General features: G+C 32.0%; 1 protein-coding gene across 2 annotated transcripts in view; it reads right to left on the minus strand.

Moving 5' to 3' along the window:
- LOC113512945 (uncharacterized) overlaps window positions 1-26,244 on the minus strand; it is a 314,483-nt gene that overhangs the window by 192,618 nt on the left and 95,621 nt on the right. For both annotated transcript variants that reach the window (XM_052894780.1, XM_052894779.1), the window contains exon 3: window positions 909-941. The gene's annotated coding sequence lies outside the window, so the exon portion shown is untranslated. The remainder of the gene's footprint in view (window positions 1-908; window positions 942-26,244) is intronic.

Consider the following 26,244-nt stretch of genomic DNA (forward strand, 5'->3'; position numbering starts at 1 on the left):
CAAATGCATTTCTTCATGCCCCTTTTAAATGCTGCAAGATTATAGGTAGAAGAAAATACGTCTTCGGAAAGAGAATTCCATAGAAATTCTTATAAAGGAGATAATAATAGGAGTCTTATTGATTTAAACCTGAATGCACAGTACGGGGAGGAAAGGAATAGTTATAGTAGTAGATATAGTTGTTAGTAATAAGGTTAAATAGCCCCATTACTAGCAATATACCCTATCAGGTTCACTTTCACGCAGTCACCTCTGGCAACCATAGTGGTTAATTATTGTCGAATTCATCATGATGAGCTGACGCTGAACTGACTTGTTTTCATTCTCATCTATCATCCCTCACTGGCGCCACGCCAGCGTATACAGATAGCGCAGACGTAGTTACTATTTAATTATCATCCATAAAAAAAATGCACAGTACATATTAATTATTTTTTTAATTCAGTTTACAATCACAATTACGATTATGTTGAGTACTTATATAAATATTGTTCTATAAATATTTCGGCAATTTAATGTTTATTGTCAAATAATACCTCGCATCATTTATCACAAAGAATGGGTTAGAGCCAACTTCATTCTTAGATTCCCAACAGACTTTGTGAAGTTGTCACTCCTGCTTATAGTAGGGTTGTTCTACACAAAGGTAAATACATATACGTTTGTGTTGAGTGATACTGCTCTATTTACCTTAGAACAGAATGTTTTCTCATTTATAAGTCGCTAAGGTCGTTGACCGACAAAATATTAGAACTGTATTCTTTGAAAAATCTTTAAAGAGCTCAACATTCTAAGAAGCCCAGTAAATTAGAAAAATATGAGATACTTTGCCTCGACGCGACCGAAACTTGATGAGATAAGAAGTAAAAATATTTCAACGAAATAAATACTTAAATCGAGTTACTTACCGAATTCTCGTTACTCTTCTTACTACAAAATATCTGTAACAAAGAAATTTCCTATAAATTTATGTTTAATATTCGGAGTCCAAAAGTGTGCCAACTTTACGATTTATTGCGAAAATTCCTTAATTAAACTTTACTTCTCCATTGCAAAGGGTCTTCGGGGGGTTTTTATGGAAAAGTCAATCATCGGTCTTTGGTTATTACACCCACAATAGCACTCTTGGCCGTTGTCCATTCAGACCCATGTCAGCCTCATTGTTATTAGCCTGTTTAGTTGAGAAAATTCAATATCCCTACTCAAAGTTCCATTGATCTTTTGCCGGCTTCGTCTTTTTGCTCTAAATACATCTCTATAGATTCGTTTACACGAGAATGTCAACAATGGCAGTCCAATGTAACCTTTATGAATAATAAATATCGTCTATTCCAAAATGTCTACGAACTTATTATATTAGTAAATTGTTTTACTTATAAAATATTTTTCATTAAAGCTAATATGAGAAGGTTGTAATTTTGATAATTAAACATCTAGATAAAGTATCTCTCTACAAATTACGCGTTCTAATATCTATATATTGAGTTCTTCTGAACATTCACGATGGGAAAAAGGTCATCACCCATTTTATTATCGCTATACCAATCAAATTGCCTTGTGATCTCAGTATAAAATAGGCCACTACTTCCTTCTGTAGCTGTTTTAAGAAGCGATTCTGGAAACTTAATGGTGGAGGAATGGGCAGCAGTGTCCCTCTTAAAACATTTCCAAATGCCAAACTGCGGTAGCTAAGACTTCTGCCAAGCGTGGTAACTACTGGTAGAATACCCCAATGGTAAACTGTCATGAGGAACTTTCCCATTCTTTATGGCAGTATATGGCGGGAGACATTAGTATTAGTATACCGATGAGCTCCGGAACAGACTTGTGTCTGAAATCGAAACACTTCCCTCGATAACAAGTCGAGTCTGGGGATTCTTGGCGTCGATATATCTAGCGACGTCCAGTTTTGTGGTTATCTGGAGGAAAAAGCTAAGATAGCTTCCAAAAAGTTGGGGGTGCTCAATAGGGTGAGACGGTATTTCACGCCAGGAAACCGCCTGAAACTGTATAAAGCTCAAGTGAGGCCACACATGGAATACTGTTCTCACTTGTGGGCAGGAGTGCCACAGTACCAACTCTTTTCATTAGACCGCATTCAAAGTCAGGCAGCTCGAATTGTTGACGATCGGCGTCTTACTGTCCGGCTCGACCCACTGAAACTGCGTAGAGATGTTGCATCTTTGTGCATCTTCTACCGAATTTATCATGGGGAGTGCTCTGAAGAATTGTTCGGATTGATACCTGCTGCAGATTTTCACCATCGTACAACCCGCCATAAACTAAAATTTCATCCCAACCATCTGGACGAGTGGCGGTCCTCCACCGTGCGTTTTTCAAGGCACTTTCTCCTACGCACAAGCACTCTTTGGAATCAACAGCAGCAGTATTTCCGAACCGATACGACAACATAACCTTCAAGAAAAGAGCATATTCCTTTTTAAAAGGCCGGCAGCATACCTGCAATGCCGTAGGTGTTGTGGGTGACCATGGGCGGCGGTAGTCACTTACCATCAGGTGAGCTGCATGCTCGTTTGCCCCCTGTGTTGTAAAAAAAAGTATAAAAATGTTTTTACTACAATGTGAATAATTAATGCATTAACTAAGACTCGAAAATAACTAATTAATATTACCGTGGCCACAAATATTTTAATAAATTCCCAAACTTACACAATCTCTCGTGCGATTAGTTTGCTCTCAAAATCAAATTAATGCTAAATAAAATTGAATTATTCAGCTAAGGTTAAACTCCGATCAAAGACACAATGTAAACATTGTATTTCTTTGAAAACTGTTTTATGTGTACATTTTAATTCTGCTATCAGTAATTTTAATGAGTATAAAAATAATTATATTTAATTTAGAAATATCATAATATGTTATCTTATATTGCCATAATGGTTTAACCAATCAATACGTTTGGTATTCACGTACTATGTGGAACAGAGAAGGTTATATTTTGTAGGCTACTTTTTGTCTTTGTCAGTGAACGTTGCGGGTATAGGCTATTATTATTATCATCGTCATTATCATCATATTAGCCTTTAACTGTCCATTGCTGAATATATGCTATGCCATTGCTGTATATAATCTCCCTTGGGAGATTTTGCCAGTAACTGCCACGCTTAGCAGGCGGATTGGTTTTTTTTTACAACACTGGGGCAAACGAGCATATGGCTCACCTGATGGTAAGTGACTACAGCCGCCCAGTCAAGAGTCAGGCTTCACAGATGTTTTAAGAGAGACACTGCTGCCCATCACTTGCCCTTTCTTAGTCGCCTCTTACGACACCCACGGGAAAGGAAGGGGTGGCCTATTCTATGCCGGGATCACAGGGTCATTATTATAATAGTTAATTATTTATGATTGAAAAAATTCAAAGTGGGTGGGATTTGAGCACGCATTTGGTGTCACAAAAAGCGAATAGCCCTTTTACTTATAGAATTAATTTAATTGTATTAAACGTAGGTTATGACGTCATGTCTAATGTGTAGGTTTAACATTTTCTATATTTAAACCCCTGGCGACCTTCTCGTGGTTAATAAAATAATGAATAATGTAAAAAGGGACCGGAATAGCAGAACAGGGTTAATAGCGAGACCAACAGGTCTCTTTGACGACTTAGAATAAAATTAGAATAATAAAAAAAAATATAATGAAAAATGTTTATGAATCCTTAGTAACATTATAAACGTGAAAGTGAGTTAGTTCATTACCTTTTGGCACTTTAACGGTTTAACTAATCGTTCTAAAATTTGATATTAGTGCACCATTTGAGATGGAAGTGGACAGAGTTTATTATATTACCGATATACATATATTTATATGTATATCGGTTAAGACGGGCGGATTCGTAGGTTAAAACTAATAAATAAATATATCCATGGTTTTAATATAAAATTTAATATCGTTGTGTCATTGGATCTAATTTCATGTGTCGTTTAATTATTAAATAAAATAAATAAAGAAAAAGAAAAAAAAAACATATAGATATATCAGAAAGATGTACAGCAGTGTTATACTTTAAAAAATCATTTATCTTAACAAAATTAGTACAATATAAATTAGTATTATATTAGTAAAGTAAAATACGAGCGATAAAAAAGTAAAATAAAAGTATTATCAAAACTATATTTGTCGAACTTATAACATGTATTCAAAAAATGTATATGGACTGCTAAGTAAGTAAAAGAGATAGAAAAATATTTATTTGGCGCATATCAATAACAATTAAAACTAAAAAATAATCAATTATAAACTTAATGGAAAAGGAAATACAAAAATAAACTTGTACCCAATTAGGAATTATGCGACCAAAATGGTCACCACTCAGCCATATTATATGTGCTCGAACAAAATACCCTTTCAAAGTGTGTTATAAAATAATGTATTTCCCTGTAGAATGTAATTTATAAGTCGCTAATATCTAAAATATGAATCAACAAACTAGTTACGTTCACTACAATTCACAATGATTAGTTTCTAAATAGCCTCCAGAGATACCGTTAGCTATTGCTGTGAAACTTTGTCAAATGTTAATACTGTTTCATTTCATTACTGAAATAATCATCCTAGAGCATTGAATTGTGTTGTAGCTCTGCATTTCAATAACAAATACCAAATAGCCTGCTAATTTGCAATTTCATATTGTTTCATAGTATTACGATTGAATAGCTGTGTTCTGCGGTTTTGTTTTGGTGATTTACTATAAAAAGTACCTTATAACATATAAGGTACTTTTTATATCTAATATAAAATATATTCTTATTTGTATACTATTGTGACATATTTTGATATATGCATAATGAACACCACAGAATATACTCATACCCATGGTGTCCTTCTATGTTGTAGGATGTTCTATGAATCCTGGAAAAATTCGTGGTCAAATTCTTATTGAATTCAATTGAATTCTTATAGAATTAGACGCGGAGTTGCTATTCCATTTTTAATTATCACTCTTAAAAATGCCTCCTGGTTAGTGTGATAATAGTAGGTTAAAATTCTATTTTAATGGAGAGACAACTATGTCTAATATTGCCATTATATTGAATTGTTAATTAATAAATGGTACCTAAACGTCGTAAGTTATTGTACCTGTGACATAATGCAGAACAGAAAATACAGTGTTTTGCAGCTTATAATACAGGGGAAGATCTAAGGTTGCCGAAGATCAAGAAGACACTGAACCTTCTGGTTAAAAATCTAAGGATTAGGAAATCTAATTAGGAATGAGTACCAGATCTTTTTTTCAGGGTGACAGTGGACAATATAAAGAATTCCATGTTGATTGCCGACCTCCAATATGAAATAGTACTTATACTATAAAAATGGTGCCCCAGATTAACAATAGAGAAGATAAACTTTTTAATTTGTATTAACTTCATTACGTGATTATAATTATTATTCATGTTGAAATCGCTATAAGAAATATATCAATTTTTTTTAAAAGTATTGTCTCTGATATAGAATTAAAATTTTTGCGTTAGAAATATACAAGGTTGTATTAATTATGCTTGGAGTCTTTGTTTTTGGAATGTATTTGTATGAAATAATCATTCAGCAATAATCAATCAATACACAGAGTCTGTTTCACTAAATCCTCCGCTTAATACTTCATTTATATTTTCCCTATTTTATTACAAAATTTCTTGGTCCGTAAATTGTACTTTCGCTTTATATGAGCGACTAAATTAACTAGATACAATTTATATTTATAAGTAAGTTTTGTTCCACAGAAAAATATTGACTTCAATCGCGGCAAAACCAAATACAAACTTTTAATTTAAAAACTAAACTATGAAAACAATGCAAAAGTATATTTTTTCAAATAAAAAATAGTCGATTGACAATCAACATTTGGAATACAACATTGTAACAGGAAATATTACAATATTTATTTCGCAATCCTGAAGAACTTTTAATAAAATAATTAGAGTCTCATTAAATATTAAGAAGTTTTGTATAAGTAACTATAGGTACGTTTTCAATTTAGCACAAACCATTAGATACGTGAGTACAGTCAGCACTACGTATATCATCGGATATATGCTCAAAATGATCATATACAAAATTTGAATACTATTAAAAAACTTAAATCGTTGCAACTACTCAAAGTGATTAATATGAGTATATGAATATAAACTTAAATATGTTTTTTTTTTGTAAGACGTTTATATTGTTTATTATTATCATACATATATATACACTCACGAGTGTAATCCCAAGGGTTGTTAGACGCATTTGTAGACTATTACGGTTGTGATGAACGTGTCATTTGTCATACCCGCATTTCGTCATACCGTTATATATATTAGTGTCAGCCAAATTCGAACTTATTACCTTTTGGGTCCATAATTTAGGATATATTTATTATTGTTTTGACAAATACAAATTATAAACAAACACAAAATATATAAGTCCACCCTTGCTAACAATATTTATAAATGCATTATATTAAATGTAACTTACAAGTGCAATAAAGAATATATATATATATATATATATATATATATATATATATATATATATATATATATATATATATATATCAGTATGATATATCAGAAAGAAGTTAAGCAGTATTATACTCGTAATTTATTTAAAAAACCACTTTAATCGAATGATTCATGAATTATTGTTCTTTATTGTTCCCTTCGAAGAATGATACAGATTATAAAAATAACAAAATATGTATATAAACAAAATAAATACTTAGTTACATAAACTTAATTACAAAAAAGCAAGATAAAGAGGCAATAATGGGCACCTTATCGTCAAATAGCAATCTTTTACAGGTAACCTTTGAATGGAAAGAAATAATTAAAATTGTATCTAGCCATCGCGTAACAGAAAAATAATAAGACTAAAATGATGTAATTGAAGACAGAATAAAAGAAATATTAATGTAACTTAAAGAATTATAACAATTTGATAAATCTTAATACAGAATTAAAATTAAAACTGCCTTAATTACATTAACATATTCAATGTTCACTCGTCCGCTTCATCTTTTTGAAGCTGACTGTACATTTCAAATAGAGCACGTTCTTCAAACAGTCCTCTTCAGATAATATTTGAGTTGGGGCTACTAATACCCACTCTCCATCCAGTTAGCGTCTCTGTTACACAAACAGTTACAACTTCAGAGGTATAGGTACGAACTTAAACAAGACGCGATGTGTTTTGCGTGTACGTTCCAGGAAAATCCCATAGTTTTGCTGATGGAGGCCAGAATAATATATTCACAGTTAAGGATAAGCAAGCTGAGGTAGCAAAGGGTTATATGGTTCGAAGAACCGATAGCCAATGGTGAAGAAAGGTTCGTTGTTACAGAGAACACACACAAATAAACTCAATATATACATAGGTGTAGTTCAGGGGAAGGGGCGTGCCCACTGAGCCAGAGTTGTTTAGTGCTTACCCCAGTTTGCATAAAAACAAGTCTGGCAGTACGTAATTGTACCTTTTTTAAGTCCACCTCCTTGCCTCCAAGAAAAAACTCCTAAATATGCCAATGAGATCGATTAAACACTAGGTGAAGCGTCAGAAAGTCAATGGATGTAGATAGCTCAGTGAAGTTCGTAGCAATCCGTGGGGGAGGCCTTTGTTCAGCAGTGAAATTATTCAGTCCTAAATTTTTAAATTTTTCAAATCCTACAAAAAATATAAAATAAATATTTAATAATTAAAGGTGATACCCTTCTCGCTTCTAATTGCTGTGCCCGACAGTGTTTATAATTTTCTTTACTGAATTTTTAAGATCTTTTCTTAATATTGGAGAACGCAATGAATGAAATGAAATTGAATTGAAATGATGATTATGGACAATTCACAGGTAATTTCCTCTTTGTAGTATGTACACTATGAAAATTAAATTAAGCATTTTTTATAGGAGTATTTGACAAATAATTTCGAGTTCCCTATTTGGCTGAATGTGCCATGATGAATTATAACAATGTGCCAATTAACTTCACATCATCTGATTCAATTGCTGAACATAGGCCTCCCTCTTGGAGAGTTTTGCCAGTAGTTATCACGTTTGGCAGGCGGATTGCCAAACGCAGTTAGGCTTTAGTTATGTTTTAAGAGGGACGCTGCTGTCTATTCCTCGGTATTGGATTTTCTTAATCGCCTCATATGACATCCATCAAGTCATCCTAGCTTATCTATCATTAATACTACACTAGGGGGGATTGTTAATAATAAGGACTAAGGACCCCGTTTGCTAGCAATAAATCCAACTAGATGGGCTAACTGACTGCCTTTTCATCTTCGTTGTTGTTGTTGTTGACGTCGTATGCTGTTAGCGCGAGCAGGGTTACCATTCCATTCTTATCCATTAAAAATACCCAGCTAAAGCGCTTAACTAATAGTGTAACATTAATTTTAAAAATAAATTTTGGTTTTTATTTATTTATAAAATTTTGTTTATTTATTTATTGATCACATTATAAAAATTGGCTGTAAATATGTACTTGGGATTTCCTGTAAATAACGTTTCTGAAATATATATTAATATGAAAAAGAGTTTATTTGGTACATTCGCCTCGACGGCTCAAGCAATATTTATGAAATTTGGCATACACGTACTATTTGGGATAAAGAAGGACACACGCTATTTTTTATGCCGGTCACGTGGACAAAGATTCGGAAACTGCTATAAATATTGTTATATATTTCAAATTATAATATGCGCCTATATACTTTACTACTTTTTACTGGTGACATTGGGATATATATAAAACTAGAATAACAATTAGCCTATGTCCTTCTTTGTTCAAAATACCATTATATAAGAAATTTCAAGATGATTAGTTGAGTCTCTAAGACGTTAAAAGGTATAATTAAAGATTGTGCCCCACAAGGAAATGAAATTACTAAATATATAATACGATTTTGAGAAAAAAAATATGGGAACAATTTATAAGTCTGTCCTTTCGGATAAAAAAAAATACAAATCACTTTAGAACTGATGGAGTTATAAGATAACAAACAAAAAAATACAACCGAAAAAACCTCTTTCTTTTTGAAGTAGGTTGAAAATAACGAAGTCGCTTTTACAATTACAATATTGAGTAACAATACTGTGACCTTGGACTTCATTTGCGTGAATGAACTCTACTAAAACGAAAGTGATATTCTTGTATAAACATCTATTCGCTTGGAGTCCTGCTGGTGTGCACTTAACGGGATTTGCGGTCACGAACAGCAGCCCTGCCGCGATACAGACCATCGAGCAGCAGGAAATAGTGGAATTTGCTGGTCACTTAATACTAGTAGGTAAGTATTCTTAAATGTATTAACCATATTTTAAATACGCATTAGTTGATGGGGAAAAAAGAACGAATTAATTCCTAAAATTAATACAAATGAGAACAGCATAAAACAATACCCTGTACTATGTTTTTTAAGGTTTTTACTTTGATGATAATGTTACTTGACTTTAGGTGTCAAATGTACGATAATGAAAATTGGTCTTTTATAATGTGTTAGTTATTTATTCTTTTAAAAAAAGAATAAAGTATATGTGCTCACAATTATAATTCATGTTGAAGTAGTAATGTTTTGTCATATTTCGACTGCTATTTTTGTGATGGCCGTAACAAACTTCATTATTGAAGTATAATCAGTTTAGTATTTGCAGTTCTATCTTAAGCTTGCTGTAAAGTGTGATCTAATAACTTACTTGTATATTAATCATACATTCTAGTCCTTTGCCGGTGCCGACTAGTTGCGGATGGCGATTGACAGCGGCATAGTGTTATATTATCTGTGGCAGTGGTAAGTTGTATGCTCGTTTGCCCCTATGTTATAAAAAAAAGGACCTTGTAAACTTATCTCATTATTTTATCAAATGGAATATTCATAATAATACGTTATAATATTTATATTATAGTGAAAAAGATGATTGTTGTTCAATTATGATAAAACTGACTTTGCAAAGATTATATTATTTGTATTAAGTAATTCAAATAAATTATTAATATATATATATATCTATTTATCTATCTATAAAAAATCATATTTTAGATTAACATATACATATATAATATTCCTTTCCTAATTTACAAGGGACTTATTATATGATAAAGTCATGTAGATATATAACTATTATATACCTGTGTCTGAGAGTAGAGGACACCATAAGTTGGTATGGTCACCCCCTGCCATGTTGGAATCAAATATGCTCAGTGGCATGTGGGTATGGCCTGTAACTATTCCATTAAATATTATTATAAACTAAGTATGTTTTGTCTTTGTTGAAATCTAACCCAGTCGCGGTATGTATTAAAATCCATATCTTTAATAATCATACATCCCTTATAATTTCAGCCAGCGCGCTTCCCGAATTATTATAATAAATGTCAAGGCAAAGAAGTCACCGGCTTTTGCTTGGTGTTACCTAAAAGCAGGAATGATTCATTTCATTATTATGGTTTCCTTCTAATATGGAAAAAGAGAACCCTTTTAAGATTTCTTATGATTTATTCCCGGCGTCCTTGGTAGGCCGTCCCCGTAATGTGGGCCTTGAGAGAAAAGCTGCATTGTTGCCGTCTACAAAAATAACGGGACAATGATATAAAATATTGGGCTGCCGCAGAATATAATAATGTAACGGTTACCTCACGAATTTTTACGGGAATTTGATGGTTGCAATGGCTTTGGACTATATTTTGTGACCGCCGTTAATTACTCTTCATAACTTTAACAACCGCTGTCATAAATAGGTGTATTTTAACTTAATAATTTGTTTAAAACACAATTTAAAGTGTACAATAAAACTACGTAGTATAAAATATGTACAATATTATTATTTTATTAGTGTCGTGGTAAATAACTGTATGAGTAACGCGGTGTCAATAACGCTGGTAACATTTATTTTTTGAATTTCTATTACAACTCGATGTGCCTAAAGAATATTTTTTATTTATTTATTTATTCATTAGTATAAATATCTGTACATGGCAGACTTAATGCTAAAAGCATTTTCTCCCAGTCTACCATAGGGCAGTGTCAGAATATTCGAATGCGGTACTACTAATTATTGATATACATACATACTAAAATTACATATATAAACGAATAAATATATATGAATAACAAATATACTTACACATATATGATATATACTATATTATACACGAAATTAAGAATAATATGAAGCACTTATCTTAGGTAATCACAATCTGTAAAACATGAATTAAAACTTAGAAATTATATAAAATAGTTTATCTATATTAGTTGGATTAAATTCACTTTGTGTAACATCTTAAATTGTTTACTTTGATAGCTGCAAATGTATTTAGGTTCACATACCGTTGGTGTCAACATAATTTTAAATACAGGTGCGTTAATTTTCCAAACCAATGAATATAATATCTGGTTAAAGTACAGCGTACGATGTAAGATCACAATTTATTTAAAGTGATTATTATCTATAATGGAAATAGATTGTTAATTTGATTGTAATTTAATTATTATATTACGAAGAAATTACTGTAAGTGATTATCTAAGGAGATTGATTTGAGGTACTCAATCAATCGGCTTACTTAATTACTCATTGGCTTTATTTATTTATTTATAAATTACTCACTTTAAATTCATCATCATCATCATCATATCAGGCGTTAACTGACCACTGCTAAATTTAGGTCTCCGCCATAAGGGGGATATTGCCAGTAGTTGCCACGCTTGGCAGGCGGGTTGGCAACCGCAGTTAGGTTTTGGTGATATAACTGCTGAACATAAACCTCTCCGTATTGGGGGGTTTTGCTAGTAGTTGCCAAGCCTGGCAGGCGAGTAGGCAACGGCAGTAAGGTTTTGGTGATGTTTAAAGGGGAACGCAGCTGCCCATCCTTCGATCATTTAATTTCCTTAATGCCTCTTACGACACCTACGGGAAAGGAAGGGGTAGCCCATTCTATACCGGGATCACACGACTTTTATTTATTAGAGACTAATTACTTATTTACTCTGATAAGTTTTTTGCAAATTTTGTAAAAAGTTATGGGCACTTCTGTAACACTTGTAGTGTTTTCATGGCTATTTTATTTATGAGATACAAGGTAAGCAAAATTACAGGGTACGGAGGTACAACACCATTGTACTCGGTGTACTCTGGAATGTGTACGCAGGAGAAGTGTATTTGTTCTGTTACACATGAAGCGGTGTTTGGGGGCTGTCGGAAATGTAATATGTCTGCCGACTGAGCCATCAGCGTGTATGACGTAAAAAATGAACCTATTAGATACTAGACATGTTTTTTGGAGTTTTGCACGCTCGAATCCATTATCTAATAGGATGTACCATTTATCTTTTCAGTTGTCTATATTTTGTATAAATAACTTTTTTTTATAAGTGTGTAATAATATGTCAGTTTAAATTATAAACATATTAACTCATTTAATAAAGTAGCTGTATTCAGTTAGTTTATAATAATTTAAATTCATTGCGAAATTCCAAAAATTATTAATAAATCCACAAATGAAGCATTGATTTCAATCGTAGCAAACCTAAATTAAATATAACCACAACTACGAACTAAGTATTTTAATTTAAAGTAAACTACTACAATATAATATAGTAATATATAAATATACTAATACCAGTAACAAATTTATGTGAAATTTCTATGACACTAATCTGAAAGTACATCCTTTTCAATAAGATAAAAATCCAAATCCGTTTATAAATGATGAAACTCTGAAGAAACAAATAAAAAGAAGTTACAATCGAATTAGTAACATTCTTATTTTTTGAAATCACTTAATTAGTAAGTCTGTATCACAGTTATTTCTGTTCGTTACAGTTATAATGAGTTCGACATCAGAAAACCTGTTGCCTGCCCACAAATACGAACATCAGATTTCATAAGCCGACACCGACATCAAAATAATTGGGGAAAATGAGAGATAGGATAGGACGAGTCCATTTCGTATTAAAAAAAAATACGACTTCAATCGGAAGTACACACATCGATGAACGACGAGATGTTTCATAGATACGTTTGATTTGAAATATTTGAATTTAGAACGCGGAATTGCGTATTTATAATGTAGATTTTGTTGCGCAATAAGCAGACTTTTACTCCGAAAAGACAGCTTTAACTATTATAAAATTAATATGGAAGTGACACGAGAACAAACCTCATTGATTACAAAAATATTGTGAAAATTAGTTTACATATAGTAAAGTGATCGTGTAATATCTATAATTGAAAATAAAATGACGGAAAACAGAAGAATTAAAGGACTATCTTTTGGAAGTTGGTTGTAAAAGAGATTTCAGTCACACACACATACACTGATATCTACCGACAACACACAATTAAATGATACGAAAACAAGCCATTATCTATTTAAAAAAAGAACAAAATTTATAATTAATTTTTAAATAAGTAACGTAATATAATAATATGATAACAAAAAAATATATACAAACGAAAGGAACTTCCTTGTTTTGTGTGTCACTTAAAAATTGTTGCCAGAACCTGCTCACAAATACAAGCATCAGATTTCATACACCGACACCGGCATCAAAATAATTGGGGAAAACGAGAAACGCTCGTAGGAAAAATGACAAAGTACTTTTCGAAAATAATTTCTCGTTACTGCGGCATCCACAGAGCACAGATGTTGTTTCTGGCTTCGCTGTTCCGTACGTTAAATTATAAGACACAAGGTTAACCAAACAGAAATCGATGTCTGTCATTGAAGACGTAATATAATTTCTCATTCCGGGTAAAATATAAAGCCTTATGTACTGATAAAGTATATCTTTGTTTGCTATTGTCATTGTATATTGGCTACAGTAAATGCAATTGTGTATAGAGAGTAGATTTTAACATTTAGAATTATATTTTACCTACTACCAAATAAGGTTTTAAGTTAGATTCTATTAAAGATCTCCATACTAAAAATAGTATTTTTTTATTATCATCATCATAATATCAGCCGTTAACTGTCCTGGCGTGAATTACGAGGGACGTACGAGGGACGCTGCTGCATATGCTTCAGTCATTAAGTTCCCTTAGTTGTCTCTTACATTACGGCGCATTCTATGTCGGGATTACATGGCAATTTCTTTTTATTTATTTATAAATATTTAAAAGAATCGCTTAATTTTACATATCATAATATGCTAGAAAGCTGAATGAAAATGAAAATTATGCGCATACTGGGTCACCTGTCGCATACTTTATTATACGCCCACAATTACCATTATCATACGACCACAATACATTGAATTAATTTTGTATACCATGTTGTAATTGTTATGCTATAAAAGTAAAGATGGAGACACAAGGCGAGTACCTCAATCAAAGGAACGCCTCATCGACAATTCACTACAGTCATGAAAATCACGACCACTCTTTTTTTTAAAAAGATATAGTTATTTACGTCACGTTTTGATCCTGAAAAATTCTTCTACTACACAGAGGGTTTACATAACATCCTTTGTGGTCAGTCTCTTTTGTGGTTGCAAGTATTTAGACCAACCTAATATAGTTGGATAGTCTAAGTAACCTTTTAGAATAAAGATATTTATTGCCAGAAAACACAATTACAAAAGAAAATACTATTACTACTAAAACTATGTAATATATAAACAAAGAGAGATTTCAATTATAAGAAAATTTATATGGAACTAACATTTACCAGAGGGAGACTTTGTACAAAAGTCGATTGCTTGCGTACCTCTGTCCCATTCGTGTTTCAACCGTGAAGCAGTTGTGTTTGCATAGCTGTGTTTCGGTTTGAAGGGTGGGATATGGCGTGAATTTACTGGGTACGGAGGAATAACACCTAAGTCCTCAGGAATGGCAACGCATAGGGGGTATCATGGGTGAAACAGTATACTCTGTTATGTCCATGGTACTGCTCGTGTCTATAGGCGACGGTTACCACTTTCCATCAGGTGGGCCGTCAGCTTATTTGCCATTCTAAGTTGTATAAAAAAAAACATAGAATTACTTTAACTCCATCAAATGCAAGAAAGTGATCAAAGTCAGTCTCCAATTGACGACGTAACAATACGATGTAACTAACTTCTAAATATGAAAGAATTGAAAGATTAAGTCGTGACTTAATAAAACCTATAACCATATTGTACTATGGACAAAGCAGCGACTATTGCCAATATTTATAATTTGTAAAGGTATAAATTCAAAGACTCTCAGCCAATGACTTGTAGCGAAAGCTGAACGGGAATAATTTTCTAATTTATTATGCTGTGACAATATTTATAAAAGTCTAATTTGATTGAATTAATTAAAAGATGCCAGCAGTTCCATTTTCCGTCTAAATTCCCTATAAAACGGCTTCATTTCGTGAAATCATTGAGGTAATCGGCTGTTTGGTTTATATTAGATTTTGTTCCGAATTATATTCAGGTACAGTGGTTGTTTAATTTGCTAAAGGTTACAAATTCATATCCGGAGACCCTAATATTAATACAGAATAATATTACTATATACCAATATATAATGGGTAGGTATTTAATGAGAATAAAAAGATATAAAATATTGTAATAAGTATAAATCATTGTCCATCATTGCAATATTTCTTATTACGAAATTTATAATAAAATAGTTTTTCCCTGCGACTTTGTCTACGTGACTGTGATATGTTTATTGACCGAGATCAAATGTAATCTATATAATTATTTACCCCACGTAATACGTGTATACCAAATTTCCTAGTGATTGGTTAAGGTGTTATAAGGTAACAAATAAACAAATAAACTTTCTTTCACATTTATACTGTTAATAAATATTATTAGTACCTTTTGTAAAAAAATTCATAATCGCAGTTACGTTCAGAATAAGTGACCATTATCGATTTAATTTCAGGCTTTATAATTTACTTAATATGAGTTTTGGGAAGTCCAAAACTTAAGAGGAAAAAGGATTATTAGTAATGGGGTCTAACTACCCTATTGCTAGTAATATACCCTATCAGGTCGACCTTCACGCAATTTCTCCTGAAAACCATCGTGGTTAGCTCTTGTTGAATTCATCAGGATAGGCTAACGGATCTGCTTTCATTCTCACCTATCGTTTGCCAATGGTGCCCCGCCAGCGTATACCGATAGTGCAGGCGGGGTTACCATTTTATTTTCATCCATTTAATAAAAAATCCAATACTCAACACTCAATAGATATTGCACAATAGGTAGTAAAAATATATTATATATAAATCAATAAAATATTAAAGGCCACTCCTTAAACATGTCAAGCTTCATTTAATTAATTTCTTCATAATTCTTCTCAAATCTTTAATACCGAGTAAAATCAAAAGGCATCCTTTTCTAACCTACTCCCAATATTCTATCATTGAAATTTTTTTGCCAAAGAAACGTGGACTTAGCAATTAAATGACAAATACTAAGAGGAAGTAATTTTTTCTTTATTTTACGATCTATGTTTTCTTTAGGAAAAACATTCTGTTTCACTAATAAATCACTCTATTATTAGGATGCAAATAATTTCGCAATCATCCTGTGTACAACAATCAAAGAAATTAGAATCGTATCTTTGGTTTGTTTCATTGCGAGGGAACGGCCCAAGTCAATTCGTTAGACAAAGCCATGTGGAGAAAATCACGTACATAAAAAAGGATATAAACATTTGTATGGGTAAATTGTTATTTATTGACATACAAGTATTAGGGTCGATTTTAAGGAGTTATTTTTCTAAATCTTTTCTTATTTCTTAAACTAATATTTTTGACGGACTTTAAAAAGAAAGAAGTTCTCAATTCGGTTGTATTTTTTTTTTGTTTGTTACTTCATTCGTCAGTTATATTTTTTTTTATCTAAAAGGATATACTTTTAAATTGGTCCTAGAGAAATCGTATCGAAATCGATCTAGTAGTTTAGTTTTTAAATCAAAATAATGGGTTTTGCCATAATTGAAGTCGTTTTTTTTTTTGCGGACACAATCTTAATTATATTTTTTTTTATACAACTTAGAATAGCAAACAAGCTGACGGCCCACCTGATGGAAAGTGGTAACCGTCGCCTATAGACATGAGCAATACCATGGACATAACAGAGTATACTGTTTCGCCCATGTTACCCCCATGCGTTGCCATTCCTGAGGACTCAGGTGTTATTCCTCTGTACCCTGTAAATTCACGCCATATCCCACCCTTCAAACCGAAACACAGCCATGCAAACACAACTGCTCTACGGTTGAAATACGAATGGGACAAAGGTACCCAAGCAAACGACTTTTGTACAAAGTCTCCCTCTGGTAATTTGATAGTTTCGTAAAATTACTTTTTTATGGACCATCATAAACTAAATTCAGTAGTACTCTTCTCCGCTTACTTATTCTAAAACCACGTAACAAATTTGATACACATTTCGTTGATATTTCTTACAGCAGTTTTCTTATCTAGATTTCATATCTAATTGGTCTATAAAAGATAAGTATTTTCTCTTTAGTATAAATAGCAATCTATTCTATAAGATCTATTGATAGTCTATGGAGTTTCCCATCGATATACTTCACCATATAAGCATAGGTATATAAACAATTTCAAATTGTGAGAGCATTGGAGGTCGGGTCTAATAGCGTTTCAAGTTTAGTGTATTAGCGTCAAGAAACCTCATTACTGTGAGGTCGAAGCAATTATGTTTGTCAACATCATTAATAACACTAATAGGACCTTAGAATGCAGGAACATATAGCAAATATAACGTATAAAAGTATTTGTTTATTTTAATTTTATGCAAAACTAAATAGATAAAAGGAAAATAGTTTCAAACACCCATAGAAATGTTACACTTAAAACTATTCATATAGAATAAGACAAGAGAAGAGTGGATTTTTACCTATATTTTTACTGTAAAATATTAATTATATACAAAAAAAATTACTACATATCCCGGAATAAAAACCATCTTATAAAAACAATATAAACTTAATTTTTTTTTTCATAATAAACTTTAAAATCTTAGTTATTTAATTCAAGAGTTTTATGTGCAATTATTATATGGCAATATCACAGTTTAAAATACTAGCTACCGGCTTCACATGGTTGTCATGAAAATAAAATGCACATAGTACTCGCTGATAATGTACCTTTCTATAGGTGATATAATTTTTAAATTTGGTTTAGGATTTTTCGAATTTATCCTTTGCAAATAAAAAATAATAATAGATTCCAGCATATTAGTAGAATAGGCCACTCCTTCCTTTCTCGTGGGTGTCGTAAGAGGCGAATAAGGGAGCTTATGGTGGAGGGATGAGCAGCAGCGTTCCTTTTAAAACATCTTCAAAGCCTAACTGCGATTGTCAATCCGTTTGCCAACCGTGGCAACTACTGGCAAAATCCCTCTAGGGGGAAGCTTATGTTCAGAACGGGACAGTTAAAGGCTGATATAATGATGATGAAATAACTTATACAATATTTCTTCTTTCTAATATTAGTTTAGACAATTCTAAACGTTTTAAATTTAGTTACAACGCAAATAGTATCTGTATCCGAAGTTCGAAACTTTAACAATGGACGTGGCGATCAACAGACTGGAAAGTGGAAACTGTCAATTTATAGACTTGGGACAATGTGTTCCACAGGTTATAATACGTCACTCGTAATACCCTTAGAGCGCTATCAGGTACATTATTTTATATACAGTGTTGCCTCTTACGATAGTGACTGCATTACCTTTTAACTCATTAGACTACAACTTTACATTTTATAGGCGACGATTATCACTTTCCATCAGGTGTTGGTGGAGGTTTCAGTCAAATATTATTTATATTTATTTGTATGTCACATGATACGGAACGATTAGTTGTGGCAGTATAGTAGTAGATTTTAAATTTTAATACAATTACATATAAATGTGTTATATAATTATATACTTTTATGTAAAAATTCTAGTTTCTTTAAAGTTTTAAACTTGTTGTGAACATGCATATAATAATTGCTTTTAATAATTACATATATTTAAATAAAACATATATCTACATATATCCAAAAATATTTTTTTTTTATTTAATTCAGAATGGCAAACAAGCAGACAACCCACCCGATGGAAAGTTGTAATCGTCGCAATAACTTCCTTTCTCGGGCAGATGTGTAACAAAAAAAAAAACACAGCCGACAACCTATTTTTCGAAATCGGTTATTTATTTCTAAATTAATACTATAAAAAGGAAAGATATTTACATTTTTGTTTATATTATTGTAGGATGAACTAAAAAAATACTTAAACGATTTGAAAATTTTATTCATCTGTAGAAAACTACATTAAAAGCTAACAACATAAGTTATATTTCGTTAAAAAAAAAACCTACCTAGTAAATAAACAGTTGTCAAACATCATCTTCATTTCAGCCATTATCCATCCACTGCTGGAAATAAGCCTCCCCATAGACCGCCATAAAGAACGGTCCTGAGCCACCTGCATCCACGTTGTCAAACATAATCGAATTAAAATTCTTCTATTTAAAGTCGGTTATCGCCTAATAAAGAGGCAATTGTCTATAAGAGTTCCATAAAAGTAGTCCGAATGGAATGCAAGCCGCAATCTGTGATCGCGGATCGATCCCAAGTCCGTTAGTACGTGACTCGCGTAAATTGACGATACGAATTTTTTACCTTTCCAGATTTATTTGTTGCTTTATTCGGTTTGTTTGCTCCATTGCATAATAACAACTTCGATACCCTTTTGTGTTCCACGTAATCCGTTGAGATTTGGCCACAACACCTATTTTCCTTATGTATTATTGTTATTGGAAACTTGTTGAGGAATCCTTTATTATATTATTATTTATTATTATTTCAGCCGTTAACTGTGTCTGTGTAAAACTGTGTAAAAATGAATTTGACATATATATATATATATATATATATATATATATATATATATATAATATTTCGATGAAGTTGACATTGTTTATTGCAAAATATATATATGGTATTATAATTTATTATTATAGTTATTGGATGGTTGTAACATTCAAGTTAATGTAATGACTTTTGTATGTTAATCCCTTATTTCAGACACAATGTTCATTGTTTTTTGAATAAATGACTAATGACTATGTTCAGCGGTGAACAGTCAAACGTTCTTATGACAGTTAGTTAGCAGCCTTCTCCATAAGGGAAGTTTTGCCAGTAGTTGCCACGCATGGCAGGTGGGTTGGCAACCGAAGTTAGCTTTTGATGATGTTTTAAGATCATCCCTTACCTTTAATTTCCCATAGTCGCCTTTTACGACACCCACGGGAAAGGAAGGGGTGGCTCATTCTATGCCGGAACTAAACGGCGTACGTATTGTGAATGCGGTAGAGGATTAGTTTGTTTGTTACCTTTCGACGCCTTAACGATCCAACAAATCCTCATAAAGGGCAAATATTTGGCATGTTTCTTATACCGCATATAATATATACAGTGAAAAAGAAGAAAATACCTAATTTTTATCAATATTTATATTGATTGAGACAATAAATAGTGGCATTAAAGTTACAATCTATTTATCAATCATCATTTAAATCAGCTTGAATACAATTATTTTGTATTAATCTAAACGTATAAATTTATTAACGTGAGATTTTAATTTTCTTCTATATAGGTGTTACACCTAGTATCTCGCTTCTGTACCTACGTGAATATATACATAAAATATCCCATCTACTAAATTAGGATATGATCTATGTACCAAATTTAATTCAAATCCGTTCCATCATCATCATCATCATTCTCATATACTTTTGCAATTATAATATTAATGATATTATAATATGATATTGTATATTGAAACTTTTAATGTATTCAGAATGAATTATATACAATAAAGGTTTTACAATACAATACAATGATTTTAAATATTCTAGACTAGAATATTGTAAATTTAAAAGTAAAGCTAAAATAATTAATAAAATTATTTTTTATAAAATAATATATAATGTTTTAATGTTTTTTTACATAATATTAATTTAGGTAAACCTAATTGACATTGTGTAATAATATATAGACATAGAAAACGTTTAAAATATAAAAATCATAAGAACACAATAGGCAGTGTTTGTTTTATATTTACTGTTTATATAGTATTTGTTTTTTTTTTAATAAATTTTTTATCGAATCTCGTGTATTAGAGAAATTAATATTTAACCTATCAAAGGTTTCGGCTTAACTTCACAAAAAAATATAATAACAAAAATATTTTACCAAAGCTCAACTATTACGTCTCTGTAAAGCAAACAGCAATCTAATAAAGGTTACGGTAAAACAAATAAAACAAGAAAAAGTACTATGGCAAATCCTCTACGTCGCGGGTAACAAATAAATGACAAAATAACTGTCTCAATAACGTAGAAGCAACAACCAAAGCAACAGATCGCGACGTGCCCTCACCCTGTATTGAAATCGATATTGGTGTACGATAATAGCTCCCATAAAATCCGAATCCAGCTCGGCCATCTTTCTCAGCCTACTTTTATGGGTACTCGTTTATCTTTTCATACAGTTAGTCATTGATAAGTATCTCTTGGTAGAAGTGAGTGGTTTTAAGATTTAAAACGTTCCGTGGGCTCGCCATACGTCCTTATAATATCTATCTTAGGTATCTATGTACATTACAGCATTATTTTCAGAACATAAACTTATTGGAAAATTAATTATGTTTTGAAGAATATTACATTAAATATATTCCTTAGTCCTGAGGAATGACAACACATAAAGAGTACCGTGGGCAGTACAGTACTCTTTTATTAATAGTACTTGGTACTGTTCATGTCTATAGGCGATGGTTACCACTTTCCGTCAGGTGGGCTGTCAGCTTGTTTGCCATTGTAAGTTGGATAAATAAATATATATATGTAAGACTATATTCTGTTTCATTAGAGCTTAATGAAAATGTACAATATATAGACGAGAAATTGATACGATTATAAAATAAACTTATCATGTCAGCCGTCCGTAACTGTCCACTGCTGAACATAAGCCCCCCCCCCCTTTATGGAGGGGGGGAGACCCTTCCAGTAGTTGTCACGCTTATCTTTTCAGAGGGATCCTGCTGCTCATCCTTCGCTCTTTCTTAGTCGCCTCTTACGACATTCACGGGAAAGAAAGGTGTGGCCTATTCTATACCAGCTTCTGTTCTATGAAACAATCTACTAATGTCCAAAAGTAGAACAAATAAAAAAATCAATTAACTGTTGGATTGTTTCGGTTTATTACTAATTTAATTTACTGGGTGTATCTGTGATAATTTCAACAAAACTTGATTACCTTTTCATTAAGTTGTAATGAAACAGCTATACAATGAATACTTATTAGGTATGATTAAGAACACTCTTTATAAAGGTAACTAAAATCCGTATTCTTTTGGAAATTACACTACAAGGCTCATATCATCCTTTTTCATGCTGGACATTAAAAAAATAAGATAATTATATACAATGCTTTACTTACTTTACAATAAAACTCTTACAAATGGCGTACAAATTAATACCAATTTATACGGCATTTGTAAGAGTTTTATTGTAGAATAAAGGATAAATAAATAATTAAGAATGTGTTTCAAAATAAAAATGGACTTCAATCGTGGCAAAAAAAAAAACAGGCAACTATTATTTAAAAAATGTGGCGGAGTTATGTGGTAACAAACATAAAAAAATAAAACCGAATTGAGAAGCTCCTACTTTTTGAAGTCGGTTGAAATGCAAAATAAAATAAACCCCGAGGGATTACTCTAAATATTTACAAATTCTTGGAATCTCTCTGTACAAGTGGTACGAATTTTCTACCTTTAAGCATTTTAGTAGCGAAATTCTAACATTGAAAGATTATGGCCATTGCTGAAAATGTTTTCGATTTTTTTTATCAAACAGGTCACTTATCGGGGGTGCCTTTGAACTGAATTATTTTAGTAGCGGAACAAGCGAAGTGTGAAGTGAAGACCCTTCGTCGGTGCTTTTCGAGAGGTCCTCTCAGATACAATGCGACAATGATTTTTAGATTGTGAGATTTCCTGTTTTTAGTTATCTAGGATGACAGGATATTTTGAAGGGATTTAAGTGTCTTCAGGTAATACGAGTATCTATGTATACTTGTACAAGAACTGTAGGTTCACTTCGGAAAATGCAGAAGTATTAAGCAAGTTTGAGCTATAGAAATGAAAGCTCTCGATGTAAATATGAAATAACATGAAAAGATACAGTAATAAATAATATAATCCTTACTAATATTGTAAATGTGAAAATGAATTTGTTTGTTTGTTACATTATAGCGTTTTGACGGCTATGAAATTTGGTATATGAAATGAAGAAGATTATAGACTAATTTTTATCCTGACCAGTAAAAATATCTTAAGGACACGGACGAAGTCGTAGGTAAAAGCTAATATTTAATGAGAATGATTTTGATTTAACATACCGCTTCATATTTTAATGATAATGGGGTTCGATTCTGGATATAAGTGTGTATATATATAAACACAACTTCTTATCGTATTATAAGTAGAATCACAAAGAACATCCCACTGAAAGATACTCTAGTGAAAAAGATTAAAAAGGAGGTAGTGTTATAAAATACTGTGTTGGTTTAGTGATTTCAAACAGCCAGACGAAAAAGGAATCGCGAATAACGATATGATAAAACGATGAGTAAGCATAGAATGTGAATGAGTGGTAATATATGTAAGAGTGGCCCTAGACAGGCGTACGTCAACCAATAGAGCTGACGTGTAAAAAATGGCCAACTAAAAGTACTCCTAACTGTTGAGTTTTTATAAATAAATTACCGAATATGGACAAGACGGAGGAGATGTGTTTGAATCATATTCCGTATTGGATCTTTTGGTATTATTTGTGCATATATACTTTTTTAATGGATTTCAAAATTTCACTTCTTTTGTTTTTTTTTCTCATGTTTGTTACTAAGACGATATATTTATAGATTGATCTCGTTGAAATTTGGTCGAAATCAGTTCAGTCGTGTAGTGTTTAGATCAAAATAACACAACTGAAGTCACTTTTTTTGTGAGACACTATCTTTAACTATGTATTAAGTTAATGTTGTCTCTCACTACTGTGGAAAATTGTGACATATGTGATATATACACACTTGTGTTCCTGAAGATCTAATTTAAAAATTGGTATACGAAAACGCTATCTAGAAGTAATTTGTTTTATTGATTGTCCTACTTCTGAAACCAGGAAATTAATTATTCGTCCTTTAAAATAATAGTTTATTTATATAATTATTTTCTAATTAAATATCCAATACAAACTCGACCTTGGATTAATAAGTTATTCGCTGATCAGGCTACTGCAGTTTTACATAGCACCTATTATAATACTGTGGTTTTGCATTTACTCAACAATGTAATCGATTGAATCTGCTGTGACAGTATCCACTTAATTTAATTCAATATGCGTTGAAGTGGATCGGTAATAGTCCTTGTCCATGGTCCCTTGTTATCGCCGCAGTAATAAAATTAACGCTTCTCGTTTACATGCAAATCCAAATAAAATCGAACCCAACCTATAACAATATAGCCGAGATAATTTGGTATATTGCGGGGAAAGGGGTTCTTAGTAATGGGGTATAACAGCACATTGTTAACAATATAACCTATCGGGTCGACTTCCACGCGGTTTCCCCTGGAAACCATCGTGGTTTATTTTTGACTAATTCACCACGATGGGCTAACTCAAATGTTATTTTTATTTCTGTTTTTATTTTATAGTCAACTGACATAAGATATTTTGTCTATTTTGTGTTACTGGTAATTCTTATTAATGTTATAAACTTAAAAGTAAGTTTCTTTGTTTGTTCACTCTTAGTACTTAACGGTTGTATTAATCGTCATTAAAATTGGTATACACGTATTATTTGGCATACATGTAGAATACTATTTATTTTCATCTGTTAACCAAGTCACTAAGATAAGTTCTTGGATAAAGTCTACTTGGGTAAGTTGTTACCCGAGACTAAACTACTTATTCTTCACTGGTAATTACCTATATGACTAATATACATTTTTGACTTTTCTAACTTTCCGGTGTTTTAGAGCACCATTACCAAACCATTTGAAGTTGTCTTTTATTTCATAGATTCTTGTATGCAAAACTATAAAATCGCCATTTTTTGGTTTTAGTGGTAGAAAAAATTTAACAAGTATGTTTAAAAACATTTTTGAAAATAAAATTTTATACAGATTTTCTATCTTACGCATATACCCATATTAACAGGGTTAACATAATAAAGATTGTAGTTCGAAAACTGACCGAAAAAACCGGCTTCAATTGTGGCAATGTCTGTTATTTTTGTTTAAAAACTAGACCGATTTTGATAACATTTATATGGAACTAATCTGTAAGTATATCTTTTCATATAAAAAAAATCTACATCGGTTTAGTTATAAACGGAGAGGACGGAGTTATAAGACCAGAGAGAGACTTTGTACAAAAGTCGATTACTTGGGTACCTCTGTCTCATTCGTGTTTCACCCGTGAAGCAGTTGTGTTTGCATGGCTGTGTTTCGGTTTGAAGGGTGGGATATGGCATGAATTTACTGGATGCAGAGGAATAACACCTGAGTCCTCAGGAATGGCAACGCATGGGGGTATCATGGGCGAAACAGTATACTCTGTTATGTCCATGGTACTGCTCATGTCTATAGGCGACGGTTACCACTTTCCATCAGGTGGGCCGTCAGCTTGTTTGCCATTCTAAGTTGTATAAAAAAAAACACAAAAGAAATCCACTCCACGATATCTTGGGTATCTACGGTAAAGTATAAAACGTTCAATTTGCAGGACATATCGTTAAAGTGCTCGGTAATATCGTGGAAATGCACAATATATGTTGCACGAAAAAGTATCAAAACGCCCGTTGTTCAAATTTATATGGTACGCCCCTGCAATTTTTTATTTCGAGTGTGACCACATATAGACGTGGTAGTCTGTTTGTTTTCGTGAGGAAACGTTTTCACTAGCAGTCCAATAATGCTCTGAGATGATTGATCTTTTAGCTTTATTATCGCGTAGTGATTTGAAAGTACTCACTGCAGAAAAAGTTTATAGAATATGTACAGCTATGTTTGTCTTTTCACGTTCATTTTAATATTACTTTGTGTTTATTTTAGTTGTTTACCTTAATCTTGACTTGAGGACTAATCTCCTTATTCATAAAACTGAAACATTTTACAAACCTGATTATATGAAATCCGATACTAGTTATATCAGATTTCAAATTATGAAATTATTATTATAA

Source organism: Galleria mellonella, unplaced genomic scaffold (genome assembly GCF_026898425.1).
Source record: "Galleria mellonella isolate WM207_F2 unplaced genomic scaffold, CSIRO_AGI_GalMel_v1 utg23, whole genome shotgun sequence".
Taxonomy (NCBI): Eukaryota; Metazoa; Arthropoda; class Insecta; order Lepidoptera; family Pyralidae; genus Galleria; species Galleria mellonella.